We start from the raw sequence: 22,662 nt of genomic DNA on the forward strand, positions 1-22,662 counted from the left end.
TAACGTAGGGGAGAAAATGGTTTTTAATCTGCAGTTTTCCAAAAACAATTCAATTAAAAATAATAAAAAATCTGAAATGCTGCCCACAAGGGTTAATAACTACAGAGGTGTCCAACAGATATTCAATCACAAAAATTTAAATTCTCTTTTCATTAAGTCTCTTGTGTCTTTTTCCATAGTTAAACCAAGATAATTGTTTTGGGGCTAATTTCTGTGGCTATTTAATAACACCTCCTGCTAGACTTCTTATGTAAACTCAGCAAGAGGAAGCATCCAGAGTAATAGAAAAATAGTTGTGCTCATTTTACAGCTCAAATTCATACTTTTCTTTATAAAAGAGATCCTACTGTTTGAGTTTGGCAACTGCCTTACCGACTGTATTGGGGAAGATTGGATTAGGAGGCAAAGCTGACTATGCAGTAAAGTCCCCACTCTCTAGCAGGATTTTTATGTAAATTCCATTACAGTTCATACTTTTGCAGATAATGAAATGGATACAAAACACTTCAAGTTTTCTAAGTCAGCAAAATAATGAACAGGATAGCCTGTAAACTGCTTTAATACATATTTGACATTTGGTCACTCATAAAAATGGGCTTTATATTTCTTCTTTCATATAGGTTTTCTTTTTTAATGCTACATTCTAACAGCTCATAGCTCTACAGGTTATTGCTAATGTGTGAACATGAACTACAAAGAGTTCATCGTACTTTAAATTTCAGCAAGTGGCAAATTTTGCATTATGTTTCCTTAAGAAAATATGGACAATTTTTTTCTCCAAAATGTCATTCCTTTAAATTGAAAAAAAAAAATCACACATACCTTATAGACTAATGGCAGTGCCAGAGGGATATGCTTTTGTAATGAACTAACCACAAAATTAAAATTATGTAGATTGATCTATAATTATTCTTTTATATAATTTGTGATGACATGTATGGGTAAAAGTGTGTTTTCAAAAGACTAGTCCCTAGAGACAATATGTTTTCAGATTTCCAAATGGATCTTTTTTAGCAATAGTCAATGACTATAACAGAAACAGTCAAGAAAAATATTATGTAGCACAAAGTATAAAATGTATTCTTTACCTTCTGCTATTGTCATTTTAGTTCCATATACTGTGTGTGCTTGAAGGTGAAATTCTCATTAGTGTCAATGGAGAATCCAGGCATGGGGTAAAGGAAACTCAAGACTTTGGCAACAATGACACAATTTTCCAAGTGAAGCAAGAATGTGAACAAAGTACCTATTTCAAATATAAAGTATTCTGGTGATCCACTATCCTATTAGTGTAGCTGAACTTTTCAGGAGAGTATACTCATCTTTATTCTGGAATGACTAACACACATGCAATATTCCTTTTGGTATATTCAACAATTTCAGTCAAAATAGGAAGCCTATTGACATTTCACCTCATTGCCAAATCAAACAAGATTAGTCATATGAACTGAGTCTCACTGATAGATGATTTTTGATGGTGAAATGTCAAAACATGATGCATGACCTTTGGCTTGTAGTTAGCCTTTTGGGAACCATGCAATGCCTTTCTCCAAAGAGAAGCCCAGCGTCAGGTTCCTGTGGGTCTATGCAGGGAATCATATATGACTGGCTCATGATTTACATTTTAAAATGCTTCACTCTCATGGAGCTCTCAAATGCACAAAGTGTTCTGGAAGTAAACAGTCCAGGACTATGCTTTGGGAAGTCCTGATTACTTAGAGAAACAGCCAGATGAAAAAATGGAGACGTGACCATGCTAAACAGAGGCAAAAGGCCCAAAAGCATAGATAGCAATATTGAGTGCTTACTTAGGCTTATAGTGATTGCTTTACATGGATTATCCCATATAAGCCTTGCACAATCCTATAAAGTAGGTCTATTATTGTCCCTATTTTACAGATGAGAAGATTGAGGATTAAAACCATATAGCACTCTATTTTTCTGAAGATCAAATGCTATGTAGTGGAGTTGGATTTTAAACATTCTTAACCACTTTAAATACTGTCTTTCCCTTCAGTCCTCCCCAACACAATCACCACCACCGCCACCACCAAGAAGGTAATTTGCCCTTTATACATACGTTTTGGGATATACATTGGTTTTTGTGGTTTTATTCTTTTATGCTGCTTTTGATGGTTTTTAACCTGGTTTAATTTAGGTCTTAGGTTATGATTTTGTTGTTGGTGGTGGGAGCCTGCAGCTCTTTGTATGACCCTGGCCAATTACAGTTGGTTCTGCTCTTATTTCCCTCTAAGAGATTTTTCTTTAAAATTGCTGACTGTATATGGAAGAGAAAATAGAGATTCCTCTGTTTGTTATTAGTGTATATGATTCTGACAGTAACAAAATGTAATTTCTGGGAATATAATTATATTTTTAACAACAATAAAAATAGCCAGTGAATGTGTGCACACTCATATCAGGCCCTATGCTAGATGCTTTGGGTATAGAAACTCATTCAGGATTCACACAACACTGTGGAGTAAGTATTATTGTAACCATTTTACAGATAATGAAATGGAGCTCAAACAATTTAAAGAACTTGTTTAAGATTACAAAAAGTCTATAGCAGAACTGATCCAACATAGATCTTTCTGTCTCCATGACCTTGTGCTTTCCATATCCAGGAATATTAATTCTTCCCAGCTACATTCTTTCAGGCTAGAGATAAACTTTGAGGATCTGACAAACTCTGTTAGAGACAAAGAGTGAAGATCATTAGCATAAGATACAATAGCATGGGCACCTGTGTGGCTCAGGCGGTTAAGCATCTGCCTTCAGCTCAGGTCATGATCCCAGCGTCCTGGGATCAAGTCCTGGGATGGAGTCCAGGGATCGAGTCCTGCATCGGCCTACCTGCTCAGCGGGGAATCTGCTTCTCCATCTACTCCTCTCCCCTGCTTGTGATCTCTCTCTCTCTCTCTCAAATAAATAAATAAAATCTTAAAAGAAAAGATACAATAGCATAACTGCCTTTCTTTCTTTCTTCCCTTCTTATCACTTGCATCTTCCTTCTGTCCACTCTTGTCCCATTTTTATGTGAAATGATATTATATATTACAGTACTTTGAACAATTGTGATATTGTGGAGTTTGGGATGTCTGGCAGCGGTTGTCATAAGTGAAGGGAAGAAACAAACCATCCCTAACTCTAGAATTGCCAAGCTTACTGGTGTCTGTGAGTACAGGATGCCTTGCCTACCTTGACCTTGTTGGCTTCAAAACCTCAGCTCTTAATTATAATACCAGGTTCTACTAATGTGTACACTGGACATAAGAACTCTGCTTCCTTTGACTTCTGTTCCTCATTATGTTATGTGCCCCTGGTCTCATGGAGAAACAATGAAAGAGAAAGCAGGAGGGATAAGAGAGATTTTCCCCAGCACTTGGCAATTTGACATGTATGCAGATCTGTATTTATCTCTGTCTCATCCTTTTGAAGGTAAGCTTGTGGGGAGTACCATGCATGTCAAGTTGCATTAAGTACTCAGCACACTCTTACTCAATGCTTAACATAATAATTCTCATATTCATTCAAGAGAAAAGCCTTCCTTTCTTATGTCCAGCCAGCTGAAAAGATTCATAAGGATGATTTAAAAAGATTGAGAGGCTACTCTAAGCACAAAAATTTACAAGATACACACACACAGCAAAATCTCACAGTGGTAAAATACACTATTTGAGTTGCTCTTTCTCTTGTTTAGACCTAATGTCTGCATAAAATATTTGTTCAAAGCTGGTACATATTGTATCACTCAAGAATATGTGTATGTCTCTTCAGAATTAAAAAAAGAAAAAAGAAAAATTCATCTGTTTGTGAATGAATCTGTATTTTTGAGTGGACTGTTTGGTTGAAAGTTTATAGTACTTATTTTACAGTAAAACAAAACAAACCCCCCCAAAACAAAAGATCTTACTAAATTAGCTTCTTCTAGAAAATAAATCTGGATATGATCAGGAACAGTCAAAGCAAGAAGCAGTAAAATCCAAAAATAATATTATAAACAGCTTAAGTCATTTAACTTTATGTAAATCTACTGAGGAGGAAAAAAATGAGAACAGAAAAAAAGAAACTGAACAAAGCAGGTTAAAAACTGGGAGGAGAGAACTCTTGCATCAAAGAAAAAGAAACAAAAGAAATTATATGCTATTCTTCTTTTACTGGAAAGAAATTAAGACTTGTACCTATGATACATTGGAGTAGAAGCAACTATAAAAGAAGAAAAAACATGCCCAAACCTGTATTTGGATCAAGGTGGAGTAGCTACCTGCCACAATTATATAAAACCATCTCAAGTTATTGTTACAGGATTATTTCTGAAATAGGAAAATACTCAAGTATGCAACATACTTCCCAGAATTTTCTCCCTCAATCAGTAAGTTAGAACATTTCAGAACACAGCAAGTGCCACATTCATTAAACTCTAATACTGAATTAGAGTTTTCTAAATCTTCTTTATCCCCTTTAGAGTTTTATGCCTGACTTCTGTTTCATTGTGTATAAAAATGTATCAAAAATTATGCATATTTTTTTACTCTACTGTCATTTTTTAAATTGCTAGGTAAAAATTATTTCTCAGCTATAAAGCATACACAAAAGTGTTTGCCCCTAAGTTACAAAAATTTGCTTAAGGTAAAATGATTAGTAAATACTATAAAACAAAGAAATATCAAAATGCATTTATTTTTAAGAAGTTTGATATCATATGGCCCCTATGTTTGCCTAATAATAAGGTAACCATTTATCCCTCATCTGGGCAATCCCAATTTATTTCTCTTGCTCTGGCACAATTATTAATAACATCCCTTTTACTCTCAGAGACATCCAAGTTTAGATCAAAATTATATAGTTATCCCTACCTAATATCAAGGCAGCATGGCATGAAAAGATCTGAGGTTTTTGAGACAAGCCCATGGGGGTCTGTGCATATTTCCATCATTTACTTACTGTGTATACTCGGGCAATTACTTATCTACTCTGAGACCAATTTTGTCATCAACAGCATATGGATAATAATAGCTCATAGACTTGTTGGGATAACATGAATGCAATAGTATTATGTCTGGGTACATAGACAAATGGGGATAATAAGATCACCCTTATAAGATTGTTGTGCAGTTAACTTAAGATGATGAATTTATGCATAGTGCTTGGCACATGGTAAATACACAAAAATACAGTTTTCATCACACTCATTCTCATGATCATCATTATCGTCTGCCATTAGAGGCTGTTTGTAAATCTTAGAGCTAATTGCTTCTCTCCTTCTAACGTCACCTTTTCTAGTACTCATGTCACATGTGTGGAAGATGGTTAGAAATTTGCCCTGTACCCATAACAACCAGGAATTAGGAGCACTTTCCTAGCACTTTAGACTGAAACTGTGTTGAACACTACCTGGGCAGCATTTGGTCTAGCTTCTGGGGCAACACATTGGTTCATTTTGATATAGGCATGAGTGTCTCAGAGTGCATCTCAGAAGTTCCCTCAAGGCAGAGGAGTATGATCTCTGACTTTCGGACCATCTGGGAAAATGCCTGATTCTCCCCTCCTGAGAGGAAATTTTTTAGAAGTTTCCATCTGATTCTTCATAATTCAAGTGGCTTCCATTTTATTTCATTACATACCTGTTTTTGTTCTGAATTTTAATATGTTTTAAAAATTTTCCCAAGGCAAATCTGTGCTCCAGTGAGATGGGTAGTGTGTGCTCCTGACACTGTTGATACCCTTATGCCTGCTTCCGGGTTACCTCTACCCCAGTTTGAGAAAGAACAGAGACTCCCTCGTTGGGTTAGAAGCCAGTTCTGCATTTTTACCCAATTTATGGCCTTTGGCACACTACTGAATTTCTCTGAACCTCAGTCTCCTGGTCTTAAAAATGGGGATACTATAAATACCTATCAAATTGTTTGATAATGAAATGTGATCATGTCGGTAAGCCCACTAACTCACATATTAAGAATTCAATACATGTCAGTTATTTTACACTCTTTTTTGCATTAGTTAAAATGGTTCTTGATACCTAACCAGGTCACATTGATGAGGACCAGTTTGAATTTATTTCTATGGAGACACAGAGCCCAAAAGCACATAAAATAGATGACATCTGGCTTAACACATAAAAATGTCTGTGCAACACAACATGGAGCCTCATGCAACTATCCAGGTTCTCCCTTTCAAATTCCCATAGTAAGTCAGCTTTGAGTGGTAATAGCTTATTAATGACCTTACTTGACTAGGCATGAATGTTTTTTGGAATCCGGTTGCCATATAGGAACCATATGGCTGAGATCTCTTTAGACTTTACAAAGAGCATTAGTAAAATGAAAACAGAAACAATGTTGTGAGGCACAGGATTCAATCACCCAGACTCCATCCTTTACCTGGCTGACACCTAGTTGTCCTTCAGGATCCCAGTCAGACACATTCTCTCTTTTTTGGGAAATGTTCCTCAAAGACCCTGTGCTTTCCTCTATCATTGTACTTATTACAAACCACAGAAAATTAATGTTCATTTATCTATGTGCTCCCTTAACCTTTCAATCTCTAGAGTAACTGTTCACAAAGTGAAATCAGCAGACTCCTCAAAGTTCCTGAGACCCTTTTAGGGGGATTTGCAAAGTCAAATCTACTTTCAAAAATAATACTAAGACATTAGTTATCTTTTTCACTCTATTGACATATGTACTGAGGATGGAAAAGCATTGGTGTATAAAACTGCTAACATTTTGAATTAAGTGGCACCAAACTAGTTTGTGTATAATTTGTACATCAAACTGTAGTATTGTAGTCATTATATTAATCACCTAACACTTGCAATAACACAAAAGCAAAGTAATACTAAACAAAGGACAAAAAATAACATACCAATTTCAGTTAACAATGCCCTTTTAAAAACAATGAAAATTAACATTCATTTTATAAAGTCCAAATTCCTGAATACACATCTTTAATATTCTGTGTGCCAAAATGGGATGTATATAAAAAGCACTCACACTGTAACTGAAGGATGGTGATTGTCAAGCACTTGTGAGATAAATGTTTGGGTTGCAATCTGAAATAGCTTCTCTTTTCATGGCATACCATTTTTACTTTAAAAAGTAACTGACAGACAAACCATGGTTGTTCAGAGTTGGGTACTTCACAGATATTTTTCAAAAGATGAATGAAAGCAAGCAAGTTAATTCAAGGAAAACAACCAATGGTATTTATTGCCAACGATAAAATACAAACATTCCTGCTAAAACCATAATCTAAAGAACAATTTGTCTCTGCTACTGTGAACTTGACAATTTCCCAATACTTACGGACTTTTCTGATAAGCATGGTGGTGATATTAACAGTGGTGATTTAAAAAAATAAGTTTTATGACATGTCGACTTTTGGGAAATCTGCATAATTCAGTGAAACAGTATTTTCCATCATGTTATAAAATCATGCAAGTAATGCATGGGTAAAAGATCTATGCAAAATGTGAGATAAACCAGAGCGCCTGGCTGGCTCAGTTGGCAGAGTATGTGACTCTTGATCTTGAGGTTGTGAGTTTGAGCCCCACGTTAGTCACAGAGATTACTTAAAAAAACGTAAGAAAAAACTATGTTTTTTCCCCCCAATTAATTAATTAATTTATTTATTTATTTTTTGATGTAGTGTTGGGGGTTAGCCTGGTGAATGGTATTAATGAGGGCACGTACTGAATGGAGCACTGGCACTGGGTGTTATATGCAAACAATGAATCATAGAACACTACACTAAACCAATGTCTTTTACTGCAACAGATTTTAAAATATTCTTTAATATGTTTTCATATTTAGTTTAGTACCAACGAAGAATATCACATTTATCTCAAAAGGCTATTAAAATAATTCCCCCTCATTTCAACTAATATCTGTAAGGCTGAATTTTTTCATATACTTCAAACAAAACAATACATTGCAATAGATTGATATGCAAGTAGATGGGAGAATTTGGATGTCCTCTTTTAACACAGATATTAAAGATTTTGCAAAGAAATGTAAATGATGTCAATTTTGACTATATTTTTGAAAACAAAAAATTTTCATAAAATATGGTTGTTTAAAAAAGATTTACTTATTTTAGAGAGAGATAGAGAAAGAGAGAGCACACAAGCAGGGGGAGGGGCAGAGGGAGAGGGAGAGAGAATCTCAAGCAGACTCCCTGCTGATAATGGGGCCCTAGATGGGGCTTGATCTCAAAACACTGAGATCATGACCTGAGCAGAAACCAAGAGTTGGACGCTCAACTGACTGAGCCACCCAGGCACCCCCAAAATGTGTTTTTATGCCAAAACGCAATTTTATTATTGCTATTTTTAATTGAATAAATATTAAACTTTTTTGATATTCTAATGTGAAAAATATTGATAGCTATAATCAACAAATAAAGCTTTGGGGATCCTCAATAATTTTTGAGGATGGAAATGGGTGCTGAGACCAAAAAATGTAAGAATCACTGCTTCAGAGGACAACACCATTCATCTTTCTATCCAAAATGCCTATTATTCACTAGGTATTTTATACATATTTATTTAATAGATAGATGGTTGATAAAGTAACTTAATATTGTATATAATGCCAGAAATTTTTTTTTACTATAATAGAAAATATCTTGATATGCAATATGTAAGGAATCAATTACAATACAAGTTATGATTATTATTATTATTATTATTATTATTTGTCTACCCTTGTTTCTTGCCTCATAATGCCTTTCTCCAAAACTGAGATAAGGAAAAGGACTCTTTGGTCATAATTTATCATTTAATTAAATCACTCAGCAAACATCTACTGGGAAAATACTATTTGCCTGTCTCTAGGTTGGATATAGGTGATGATGAGAGGGACAATGAAGTAGTTTATTTTTCTTAAAGTTCATTATTTGACAGCCAAGTCAAAGAATTTACTTGTTTATATATTTTACAACAAACGTGTTTGAGATAAAATAGTTTTAACACCTTTTGAAGATTTTAACAAGTTTTGGTTGACTGTTTTTTATATTGCTTTATCATTGTGCTTTAAGGAATATTTAGGACCCACCTCTTTTCCAGTTTCCTGTCATAAAACCTTGAATACGTTTTAGTCCTAGACTGCTATGGAGGGGGAGTTTTGATGGACAGAAAAACAGAAATCTGAGGGGACAGAGTGAGGACACAGAGTCTCATCTAAATTAATTTACAGACTAAAGTCTCACACAAATCAAGTCAGGACTTTTAAAAAATTCTTAACTGTAAGGTTTTTTTTTCCCTTTTTATTACAATTTTGCTTCCTTCAAGACAAAGTCCTCTCCAAAAAAAACAAAACAAAACAAAACAAAAAGGCGGAGGAGGGGGAGGAGGGAGAGAAGAAGAAGAAAAGGAAAGGGAAAGAAAAAGTAAATATGTGTGGGGATGGATGTTGTAATTAACTCAATGGGAGAAATCGTTCACTAAACAAATCATCACATTGTCCATTTTAAATAGCTTACAATTTTATGTCAATGATACTTCAATAAACCTGAAAAAAAAGTCAAGTCTTTCAAAAGAGAGAGTATCTTCTTGATAACTCTGTGAATGAGAAAAAGTAGAAACAGTTTGGAATACACAGTACATATTTTTGGCCCCCTGAATGAAGGAGATAATAAATCTTCTCTTGCCAAGAAAAGAACGTCTTTCCGTTGTGCTGTTGTAGTTAATATACTATACCCAAGATCTAAAGCTCTGTAATTATTTCTTTTTTGCTATTTTATTCATTGTGAGATGCATTTTTTTCCCCTTGTTTTAATATTTCTGAAATTGGGATAAGGCTATTCAATCAATGATACATCATAGTCTCATTGGCATAGTTTTAAATTTTCTTTGTACAATATAAAATATTGGTGCATCTTACTATTGATAGCATTTTAAATTAAATGAGACATAGTATCTCAGAAAACTACATAAGACTTGATTCTACAGTCATATGGTGACACCATAATCAGGATAGCGATCCTTAATGCCTTGAATTGGTTCTATTTCCCTTTCCTGTCTCCTTGGAAAATACCACTATTTTCTCATCTAATGAGCAAATAAGCTGATTTGCTTCAAGGCAAAGTAAGCAAATTTGAATGACACTATTTGATCCCTGAGAACTTCAGAGTTTGGTATAAAGTTTACACAAGCCCAAAGGGAAAAAAATTCCAGATGTTTAGCTAATATATAAATAAGATGTGATCACAAGACAGAGATTTCTATATAAAGAGTGTATCCTAATATTTATGCTTCAAAATATTAAACCTATCCTCAGCTTACAATTGATTATATATAATTTTAATGCAAACAACAGCATATGTAATTTTCCTTTGCATTACCCTTCTCTTCTGAAGTGCCAAGGAAAATAAATGTGTGCAAAAGCATTTATGCCCATGTCACTATCTGTACATTGGTTAAACAATCAAAAGTACTTCTGCAGATGCATGTATGAAAATTAAGAGCATTCCCACTTCCTCAGTCAAGACAGTCATGCTGTTCTGGCCGCACAGATGCATAATGGAAACAAAATTGCTTTAAATAATCAAAATACACAAAGACACATTTTTCTGAGTGATTGGAAATAACCTTGACAAATGCTCACATTTGGTAAATTATGAGCTAGCCAAGGTACGTTTGCATAAATATAATGAAAAACATTTTTTAAAAATTTAGTAAGCATATAAAGCAAGCGATTCTCTTGGTAATGAATTTCTTTGACAGATAAACCAACAACCATGCAGGGCAAGTTTATGAAGGTGCCTCCCTGAGTGCTTGACAGTGTGTGTGTGTGTGTGTGTGTGTGTGTGTGTGTGCACGCGTGTGCACGCGCACGTGTGTGTGTGTGTGTGTGTATATATATATATACATATGTAGACAAAGAAAAATCCTGTAGAATTATGTGAGACAGAGATCTTCTTGAAACTAAAAATATAGAAAAAGGCTAGACATATCACATAGCTACTTGTATTTTGAAAAGAACACACAAAAAAATAAAAAAATAAAAAAGAACAAATATGATGTGCAATCGAACACTATGATAATATGGCACACAAATAATCCATATTTCCCATACAAAACTCTTTGGTAACAGAGAGATTACATAAATAAACACATAATTATATTCTCTTCCAACAGTCTAGATACCACACCTCAGCTGCACCCTTAAACAGGCATCAGTATATAGTTGAGAGGATTTGTGGGTGTCTCATAATAAAATTGTTTGAATAGGGCAAGAAATAAATTTTTTCCTTTTTAAAAAGATTTTATTTATTTATTTGAGAGAAAAAGTGAGAGAGAGCATGAGAGGGGAGAGGGTCAGAGGGAGAAGCAGACTCCTCGCTGAGCATGGGGCCTGATGCAGGACTTGATCCCGGGACCCCAGGATCATGACCTGAGCGGAAGGCAGTCGCCCAACCGACTGAGCCATCCAGGTGCCCTAAAAATAATTTTCTACTCCCATGGCACTATTTGTTATCTGATTGCTTTGTATAGGTCTGAGCACTGAGCACCATAACATGTGGATACAACAAAGCAAAAGCCAAGGAAAGATGTACATTCACTTAGGATTTTCTAGATTAGCCTATTTCTTAAGGGAAGCATAATCAGGTAGGGAGATTGACCCACTGAGTTTGCTACTTGCATAGCCAAGCTATTCTGAGGATTCTGTAGCCTTTAGAAATCACTAGTAGCTGAAGAACACACCTTTAAATGAAATGGTTGTTATCAAGGTCTTTTCAAATGGTTTTGCCACGTAAGACAAGTACCCACATCTATAGGGGTAAACTTCAAAAAGATAAAATAAGCCAAGGACAGTGGGTGGAGTAGAGATGACTTGCTGGAAGGTTGTGGGGTGGGGGGGATTCTTTTAATTCCTAAGCATGAATTGTAGGAAGAGCCTGATTGTCTTTTACAGCCTTAGTCATCTTTGAACATCATCAACTTTTCCCCATTAACTGCCACCCACCTTCACCTAACAACAGGAAGTAAGAGCTTGAGAGAAACTAGAATTACAACAGGCCTCTGGTTGGGTAAAATGGTGCAGCCAACCAAGTTAAACTGGTGTCACTTGCCTCACTCTTTTAGGTAGTTCTTATCCTTATCTCTTCTTCCTCTCATTTAAGAGTAAACTCCTAGAAAGCTTAATGCTTTGCTTTACTTTCAATATTCAAATATACTGAGATATTTGGATATATTCAAATGCAATATGATTTCTCTCCCCATAATTTCAGTGAAACCTCTCTCCTATTAGCATCAATGACTAACTCATTGTGACATCCAGTATTTTCATATTTCATCTTCCGTGTGTGTGTATCCTCCTTTCCACCTGACCAGTCCTTTCTTTTGGAAACTCTCCACCCTTCCTCCCTATGGACATTCCCAGTTTTCTTTCTTTCCTTCCCCTCCTTCCTTCCTTCCTTCCTTCCTTCCCTCCTTCATTCCTTCCCTCCTTCATTCCTTCCCTCCTTCCTTCCTTCCTTCCTTCCTTCCTTCCTTCCTTCCTTCCTTCCTTCCTTCCTTCCTTCCTCTTTTTCAGTGGGGGAAGGGGCAGAGGGAGAAGGAGAGAGAGAATCCTAAGCAGGCTCCATGCCCAGCTTGGGGCCCAACGTGGGGCTTGATCTCAGGACCCTGAGATCATACCTGAGATGAAATCAAGAGTCGGACGCTTAACCAACTGAGCTACTCAGGAGCCCCTCCCAGTTTGCTTTCTAACTGTGTGACTGAAGCTTTTGTCTCCTTCCTCTTCACACGTTCATATATGTGATCCAAAAATTTGTTCCTCAGCCCTCTTCTTGCCTGTTCTCTCTCTTTCCTAATAACCTCATCTACTAGTTGGGCCTTGACTGCAAGTGACCCCCATAGTTCTGTCATCTCAGAGTTCTGGATACAGATGTCCACCTGTACACTTCTCTACAAAGATAGGCTCTGGCACCTCGAAAAACTCATGTTATCCAAATTGAATTTAGTGTCTTCCCTCTGACATTTCCATCTCCTCCTCATGTTTCCTATTTTTTTTAAATGTCATCACCAATGTTTGAAATCTCAAAGTCAGTATGACCACTTTCCTGTTCATTTCCACAATAATTTGCAAAACCTTGTCAATACTTCCTCTGAGATATTGCTGCCATTTATATCTTCTTTTCCGTCCATTCTATAGACTATCCCAATAGCCTCATAAATGTTCTTCAGGCTCTTCTGCATCCAAACCACTTGATATGTTGCTGCCAGAAAAATCTCTTTATTTTTTTAAAGATTTTACTTATTCATTTGTCAGAGAGAGAGAGAGAGCAAGCACAAGCGGGGAGATGGTGAGCGGCAGACAGAGGGAGAAGCAGGCTCCCTGCTGAGCAAGGAGCCCCAGTGCGGGACTCGATCCCTGGACCCTGGGGTCATGACCTGAACCGAACGCAGATGCTCAATGGACTGAGCCACCCAGGCATCCCAGAAAACTCTCTTTAAAACAGAGTTTATTCATGTTAATATACATTTCCTTATCTAAAGGCATTTGCTTTAGTCATTTGCTTCGCTAATATTTTTCTTTTCCTACAGAAGAAATCTCTCTCTTGTTGGTGCCTTTATATCATTAAGTATTCTAGTCTAACAGGTTAGACTGATTTGATAGTGAGCTCCGTAAGTAAAGGGCCTGATATGTCTACTTCAAATCTCCAACATACCCTGTAGTGACTGACATAAAGTAGACCCTCACGAAATCTTTGATTTGGGGGTTGGGTTTAGTATCATTCCTTTGTTTAGAAAACTTCAACATTCCCTATTTGTTACACCCCACGAAGTTTTACCTGGTCAGTCGAACCCTTAGATTTGGGATCTGGGAAAGCTTGGCAAGAGGATAGTAGGAGGCAGGGGAAGAGGCTCAAACAAAAAGGAAATTGAGAGAAGCCCAGCAAGTGGCAGGCTGGAAGCATTCTGAGACAATGTTTATATTGTTCTTTTGCCTACTGAGTGCCGCCTGGTCCTTGGGGGCCCAGACATGCACATACCACAACCACCAATCTCTCCAGGAATCTCAGAATGCTCGGTACCCCTGTTACACCACACCCAGGCCTGCCACTCCCAGGGGATGCCCTGTGTCCGTTGGCAGCCACTCAATGACTGATGTGCTATGCTCCTGTCTTCTGGCAGGAAAACTGGAAGAGCCAGCTAAGCCTAAGAATGCACCTGTCCTGAAATGCTGATGGTCATTCCAGACATATCAAGCAGAGAGTTAGACTTTTGGGGCTTCTCTCTGCCAAGTGATACATGAGTACTGTCTTAAGCACTGTTTTTTCGGAAGATGCTGCCCTGTTGGTGGTGTCTAACCCAGGGGGTATGAGCCAACAGGAATCGGTTCTGTGGGAAGAAAGTACTCTGATAAGGGGAAACTTGGGCAGTCACATACAGATTTCTCCTTTGTTCCATAAATACATTGACTGTCACCAGCAAGAATGCAGGAGAGCAGAGGGAAAGGGAAGCACCAGAGAAATGATAGGTTTTCTCCCAAAGACGAAGCTCTTTTGTGCATTAAATGTCTCTTCTACTTCATGTGCACATGTCTTCCTCACAGCTCCTCTCTCACTGTGGAATATAAGAGTGCTACACTGTAAACAACTACTTTAAGTGTACTGATAGTGGAGAATGTAAACTTATAGATTGTTAGGTCATTACAAGTCCAGTCCTATTCCTCACTTGACCTTGGGGTGAGTTCATGTCTAAGTGAAGCTTTTACAATAACCTGTTTCCATTTCTCCATTGTCCCTCATTTCTTCAGCTAATTTCATTGTCAATTATTTTGCTGTACCTTTTTTTTTTTTCAATAAGAAAGTAAAGTCATTGTTATCTCCCTGTCATGTCCATCCTTTCTCATACCTTCCCAGGGGATGATCTCACCAACATCTTCACTAGGATCGGAGGCATCTGGCACATAGTCTCGAAACTTCCCTCACCTTCACCCCAGATTTTTTCTGTCACCATCTTTTTTTCCTCTTTTTTCTTGGAATAAGATTTTTTTTTAACAAATCTCTATAGCTAGCATAATAAGCTGGACTCTCCCCGGTTCTTGCCCCATTAAGGAGACATTTCCTTCTGCACTCCAAATTGTTCCTGCTCCAGCAGCTCTTTTCTCCTCTACAAGCATGGTCAACTCTCCACTTTCCTAGAAAAGTTTTCTTGCCTCACTTCTTTCCTCTCACTTTTTGAATAAAGATTCCACACATTTTCTATTTCTAGTTATTATTACCTTCATTCTCCTCATGCCCTTGAAGGATGTATTCTGCACCCATGAATCTGTGGAAACAGTTCTTGTTGACCTAAGCCTTGCTGAATCATTAGCTGCTGCCAGCCCATCTATGGTTCTCACTCTGTAATAATCAGCACAGTAGACCATTCTAAATCACCCTGGTGTGTTGTGCCTCTATACGGGGTTACAAGCTTTCTTCATGACTATTACAGGCTAGAGCTTCCTCAGATTTCCTGAACACCTTCCATCTCCATAGTAAGTCCTCTTCTTTCTTCTCTACACATTTATTCTCTTTCCTTCTGACCCTGTAACTGTTGCATGAAATCACTTGCATCATCCACCAATAGAGGTCTTTTCATATATCATCACAACCCAACCTTAGAAGTCATTTTCTGAAGGTAAGACTTTTTTTCCTCTCCTTGGTAAAGATACCAATATATCCACATCTCAAATATGTGTGTGTGTGTGTAGAGAGAGAATATTCTCACCCCAGCCAGATGGAATTTTCTTAATGTATACATATTTTGGGAATTTATTTTTGGCTTATTTTTGTTTTGCTTTCTGATTTGAGGGTATCTGACTGTGATAGAGCTTCAAGGAAAAGTTGTTTCAGCTCAGGGTACTTGGAATTTATAGTTAGCCATTGAAAACTGCTGTTTCCAAATTACCATGTACACATCATGGAGACACCCTTGGATTCTTGCACTACTCTGGATTTTTCTCCTTCCTTCCTTGCATATTTTTTGTATATAGGATGAAAAGGTTATGACTAGCCCCAAAGTGAAGTGGGAGACCCGGTGGTGTGTATGAATGTTTTTATTCTCCCCTTTTTTCTTTATGCATATACATATCTCATATCTGTAGGAAATCTTTGGCAGTGGGGTATTTGAACAGACTTTTTGGGAAGGAAGGAAGGGTCATATTAGTGAACACTTTATCCCCAGCACGTCATATACTGAGCTGAGAAGACAAGTAGATGACTGCTTACTTTTGGTCAGACCAAAAAGTGTGAAGGGTCCTATATCCATCCATGGGATGTATCCAACTTGCCTCCTTGAGAAATGACTCTTCTTACGGATATAGACCTTCAGAAAAGGATGTTGACAGCCTTCCTCTTCAATCTATTCTTCTATAGATGGACTTTGGGGCTCGCCTGATAGACTGTTTGACAGATCCATCACAGTATCCATTCAGCCTTGGGGGAAGAGGCAGCTCCCTTTATCTAACACAATAGGGTCAAAGAAAAGTCAGAAAGGGAGCTAGTCTCCCAGAAAGGCCATGAGAACTCTCTTTATAGAAGGCCATAGATTCAGGTTTCGGTAATGTGGGCTTCTCCACAAGGTAATAACTGCTAATAGCATGTATTTCCCAGAGAAAATGAGTTAGGTTCCTTTGTACAACTCCTGAGAGAAGAGAGATGGCAAAGGCAGAGACCTTGTCTATCTTCCTTACTTCTTATCCTCTGACAGAAAGAGGTGCTCCCTAAATATTTGTAGAATTGAAATTCATGAAATGTGGCCAAGGAAATAGGTGGCACTTGATAGCACTACCAGGTCTTGGGGACTTTGGCAAATTCCTTATTTTCTTATACTATTTTCTGAAGAAAGTATCACATATTCCTGGGGTTGTGATTTAAGATTTTTCCCTGAGGCGTTGTCAAGGAAGTTAGGAATTTGGTTGAAATTGATCTCTGCTAAGAGATTTAATGGTTTGATTGGAAAATCTCACCTCAGTACGTTTTAGGGTTAGATGCTGTCCTGAAGAAAGGAGTCCTTTTCTTAAAGCCTCTAGCCCTAGCTGAAGCTAGTGACAAGATACTAGGTTTGGTAGACAAGTAGAAAATTCAACTGTGACCGCTGCTTTATTCCTCCCGGGATTTAATTATCAATGAACCTTTTTTGAATATAGTTTCACCAATTATGAAAAATGACCTCTTTGGATAATTACATAAATGTCAAATAGAAATAGCCTAACTGGTATAAATGTTACTGCCATCCAATTGTTATAAATCGGTCTTTCAGCAATGTTTAGTGTACCCTCAACAGTTTTTTTAAAAACCCAAAACATTTTATTTTAATCAAGAAGAAAACAAGGTATGTCACAGATGAAAATGACACACATATTTTTGTGCTTATTATTTAAAGAAAGGAGAAACATCTGAAATCTGTTTGCTAACTACAGTATAATACAAATTAGCCTGCAGGCGCCGTGTGTGCCGTACCCTGTCTGCTTGCCAGCCCTGCTTAGTCCCAATGTATTAATGAGCAAGTGCAAGTATTTGAACAATCAGCATTTCCGCATTTGCATGCAAACTCTCATGCTGTGTAATTATACACAGAGCTGGCACTCAAATTAATTAAAGCTGATTTCTCTGTGACTGCAAAATGGTCATATCCTCAGCTTTGCCTTCCTATGAAGTCATCACTCTACATTCAACGTGACACTTCTGTCCCTGGCATTCTTAGTAATGCTAATGTTTGACAATTGTGAATCCGGCAATATTTTAGATTGCAGCTGACAATGGCTGGGTGTTCTTGTGCTTTTCCTCTCCTCCCTATTTTTCTCCCTTTTGGTATGAAGATAAAGAACAGCTTTTGAATGCCTGCTTTGTAATTATCTCAAATAATAATGCAAACAAATTACATATATTGTCTCAGTTGGTTCCCTCCCTCTTTTATGACTCCACCCACTTGATTAGTGCTTACAAACAATTCATCAAACTTAAAAAATCTGTTTGTTTGATAGTAGCAAACAATTAGTTTTGGTGGCTTTTGTCTTAATTTTGAAAAGGCTTTAACAAATGGTATTTTATTTTCATAGATAAGGCTCTCATAATTCAGGATCAGGAAGATTAGGAGAGAAAGAAGCAGGAATGACTGCTAGATTTGATTAAGACTTTTTGAATCCTCATCAAACACAGCAGTATTGCAACGGAGACTATTATTTGCCAAAGAGATCCATAAACGTTAACTTCTAGGGGCCGAGGCTTTCCTCAGCTCTTCCATCATAAAGCCATCCCCTTTGGTTTCTCAGTTCCTTTGAAGGAACTGTTTCTGTGACAATTCCTTTGAAAAGACATCCTTAGAGCAATTAAGATATCATTACGATTCTCCTTTCATAAATTTAAATCTCTGGATACAGGTGGCTACTAAAAAACACTGTCATGTAGTGCCCGGGAGATGAGCTGCTTTGACACATTCCTCTGAAATCACTCCTTAACACTCAACTACAGCTCACCATCATCCTCATTCCTCTGTATCCCATTAGCCAGAAACTGCACAGATAACTAACTATTCGCAGGGGCTGGATGTCTCTTTTTAGAGCAGGCACCAAACAGTTCTATCCCTCAAGTTCAAGACCCTGAAATACACTGCCAAGAAGATTGCCCCAGTAATCTACGTTTGAAAGGAAAGATCGAGCAGGGAATCCCTTTATAATCAATCTCTAGTGATCAAACCAAGAGATATAATTGCCCTTACCTTATTAGTAGTACTTCTGGGTCCACATAGAACATCAGTTAGCAAGCTCCCTTCAAATTCCAGTTGGCATACAAGTGAGAAAGGAGTATTGAGTTTTTCCGGGAGAGGCTTCTGGGGAGATCACAGTCACTATTATTGTGATCCGAAGCCTGCCCTTCTGTCTTGTCATAAATTTCCTACGCAGACAGGTGTCATCTTGGCATGAATTTCGTTGCCAAGTGCAGTTTAAGAGGTGGGCGTGGCCATGATCATGTAGCCAGTTCCACCTGTCTCTAAACCCTCATAACCTCCATGCTTTCAAAATTTTGCTCAGGTACCCAGTGACTTCATGAGTTACCCACGCACTGGGTCCGACTAACAGAGGTGTGGGAACAGTATCGAGTTAAGCAGCACCGTCACTGTAGTACACAATGCTCATTGCTACTGGCAAATACCTATTTGCTGAATCAGGATTGGGCTGCACTGAGCAGGACTAGGCGGTTCTACTGCTTTCTGTTTGTTTCCTTTTTAGAAACCATCCTCTTCTAATTAACCATTTAGCAAAAATAGATTCTTTTTGATGTTCATTCCCTAAAAATATAGCTTTTATAAGCATAGAGAATTACTATATTTTAACCTTTTTTTTTAAGCAAGCACTTGCAAAACAAAAGGCAAAGAAAATTGAAGTTCCCCAAACAATTTTAAAATGAACATGACTGTATATGTTGTACTTTCTGCTCTTAAACTTTCTGATAGCAAATTAAATACATTTGTTAGTTATGATTCTTTTACTTCTTATGGGAGAAGGATATAGGAGAGGTGTTCTGTAAACGTCTTAAGAAAAGGGACTCTTTTACACCTTAAGGAATGATAGACAGCTGGTACTCAATTTTTTTTTTTTTAATTAATGGTGGTATTTAAAAAAAGTTGATTGACTGCATATCTCCTTATAGATGTATGTATAAATGGAATTCAGGTTTGTAAGTGGCAAGAGATTTTAGAAACACGACGGCATTATATGTTTTATTAATCCTTGTAAGTATAACATGATCACAACAAAGTCTAGAAAATAAGGAGCTCAATAGATATAAATGGCATGTCTTTGACTTACAATTTTTACCCATTTTATCAGTATACTCTGGAAGTGGTGGGCTATTAATTTTTTAGACTCCTCAATTCCTCAGTGACATTTATTTATTTTTTATTTTATTTTATTTTTTTTAGCAGGGGAAAGCGCGAACACAGTCCCCCACTACCACAAATTATGCAGTCGAGTTTCCCACATTTGGGAAAATCGCAGGGGTCAGCACATCTGGAGTGCAATGGATAAGCCTCGCCCTGGGAAAACCACCTTCATGATCACGGTATCTCCCCTGCCAGGTATGTATCCTCCTCAGTGACATTTGAATCAAGAAAACTCGTCCTCCTTTTTTTGGAGGGGGGATTGATCTAAATTCAAATATCAAAGTTTGGCCCAATATCCTATCCAAAGTAAAAATTTCTTATGTAATATTGCTTTTTCTTCAACCTGCCCACTAGCTAGCACAAAACTGACATGCACATGATGATATTTCATAGATTTTTGCTAAGTAAATAGTGGCACATTTATAACTGTGTATGTGGACACTGTAAATGATATAAATCAACTAACCTGCAAACTCTTGAAGGTTTCCTTCTTTACAGGACTTATGCAAGGTTTGCATATCAATGCGAAGGGTAATAATTTCCTAAATAAATTGAAATTAAATAACTTTGAAGAGAATACATTAGTAAGTCTAAGATGATTCATTCTGATTTTAGATAGAGATCTCCTTTATTTTTGACCAATATCTTCCTGAATTGTCTATTCTTTGGTATGAGTTTTTTCTGAGGCTTCGTGAGGCTTTGAGGATAAATTTAATCCCTATTCCACATGAAAGTTATCCAACTATTTGAAAAATGGCTATCATTTTTCCCTAAGTCTACTTTTTTTTCAGTCTGAACATTCTTTTAATCATTCTAATATGAGATGGCTTTTAAGGTTTCTCACCATACTGGATAGATTCCAGTTTGTCCCTGTCTCTTCTATATGTGGCATCAGAACTGAATGCATTACTTGAGACATGGTCTAATTATGCAAAGTACGTGGATACTGTTGCCGGCCTCGTTCTGCACTCTATTTCTAATAATTTAGAGTTTTATGAAGGCAGGAAATGCATTCTGAGGAGGGGTTGGCATCATTATCATATTCTTAGTTCTTGAACTTTTACAAAACTAAAATGTTTAAATATTTTTCATACCAAATTCTTTCTAATCCAGCCTCTGGTGACGTGTTCTTATTGCCGTTGAAGTTTTGGATGGAAACAGAAGATTTTATATCCATCCATACTACAGCTCATATTTGGTACTGGTCATTGTTCTAATTCTTTGTGGCATTTTTGAATCCTGATTTTACTACCCGATATCTTAGTTACTATATTTTATTTTGTGTCATTCTTGGAAAAACATCTGTGTGGCTACTATGGGTTAGGCACTATATCAGGCAGTGATGATACCAAAGGCAAAGAGACATGGTCACTTTGCTGAAAAAAGCTCACAGCAAAGCAAGGACACTGCCAATGTAATTATTATGACTTCCATGTTTTCTTTCAAATCACTGGCAAAAAAAAAATGATAGTACAATTCTCAGAGATCTCTCTTCAGATTGACAACACTCAATTACCCTTAGCTCATGAGAATAAAATGTAACACCTATCATTTTTATTGAGCACTTATGTGAAGATAGGTAAAAAGCACTTCATGTACATTGTATCATTTAAGAAGCACATCTTTATGACATAGATAGTTTTAATCCCTCATTACAATTGAGGAAATTAAGGTTCAAGAAGTTTATCCAACTTGAACAAATTGACATAGCTGATAAATTGCAGGGCTTCAATTTGAACTGCTGAGGTTCTGTGACTCCAAAATTCATTCTTCATCATTCTTAAAGAGGTAATTCTGCCATTTTTGGAAACTTTCTAACCATACTATAAACTAGTCTAACTTATCTTCTAAGAATGTATGAGAATTTTGATTAAAAGACTTACCAAAATTCAGTTATACTGTTGTTTTTTTTTTTTTTAAGAGTAAAAGTAATATACTTTACCTGGAGCTACTTTGTTCTTAGTGAACCCATACTGATTCTTTCTTTTTTTTTTTTAAGGTTTTATTTATTTATTTGACAGAGAGAGAGAGATTGAGAGCACAAGCAGGGGGAGCAGCAGAGGGAGAGGGAGAAGCAGGCTCCCTGCTTAGCAGGGAGCCCAAAGCGGGGTCAATCCCAGGACCCTGAGATCATGACCTAAGCTGAAGGTAGACACCCAACTGACTGAGCCACACAGGCGCCCTGAACCCATACTGATTCTTAATAGTCACTGACACCATCTCAAAATGCTCACTTTTACTTTAATAATTTTGTCCAAATTTTGTTGGAGACTGATGTCAAACTCATTGGTTTGCAGTTCACAGAATCTTTTCTTCCTTTCTAATAAAATCAGATCAGCATAGACACATCTTCAGTTTTCTTGATTCTTCCCCATTCTCCATGATACCTCAGAAATAATTGGCAGAGTTTCCATGAACACATCTGAAGTTGTTTCTTTCCTGAAGACACCAGAACATATTTATGTAGCTATCTGTTTTACCTTCTTGGGGTTCGGTCCTGTAAAATGAGTTATTGAAAGTAAAGACTGAATTGTTCTGCACCAAGTTTTACATGTTGAACACACTTTTAAATATTTGTTGAAAAAAATCAACATAGTGGAGAGGAAAAAAGCCCTACAATCTTGTTTTATATAAAAGAAAGAAGACTCCTATTTTTTGCCTTCTTGGGAAGAGCAACACTTACATCACACATGAATGATTCTTTTGTTAAGGAAAAAAAAAACCTAGATAAATCTGGATGAGATATTCAAGTTGAGAAAGTCAAGGTCCTTTTGGGCATAGCC

The 22,662-nt window shown here is 37.0% G+C and overlaps 1 non-coding gene across 1 annotated transcript; it reads right to left on the reverse strand.

The window, feature by feature from the left end:
• Positions 1–19,918: 19,918 nt before the first annotated feature.
• On the reverse strand, positions 19,919–20,082 carry LOC114208548 (U1 spliceosomal RNA). The gene has a single exon (XR_003609056.1). It is a non-coding gene; the product is annotated as a U1 spliceosomal RNA (small nuclear RNA).
• Between the last annotated feature and the right edge of the window lie 2,580 nt (positions 20,083–22,662).

Source organism: Eumetopias jubatus, unplaced genomic scaffold, assembly GCF_037043125.1.
Source record: "Eumetopias jubatus isolate StellerSeaLion01/CBP00866 unplaced genomic scaffold, mEumJub1_p1.0 scaffold_4, whole genome shotgun sequence".
In the NCBI taxonomy this organism is placed as follows: domain Eukaryota; kingdom Metazoa; phylum Chordata; class Mammalia; order Carnivora; family Otariidae; genus Eumetopias; species Eumetopias jubatus.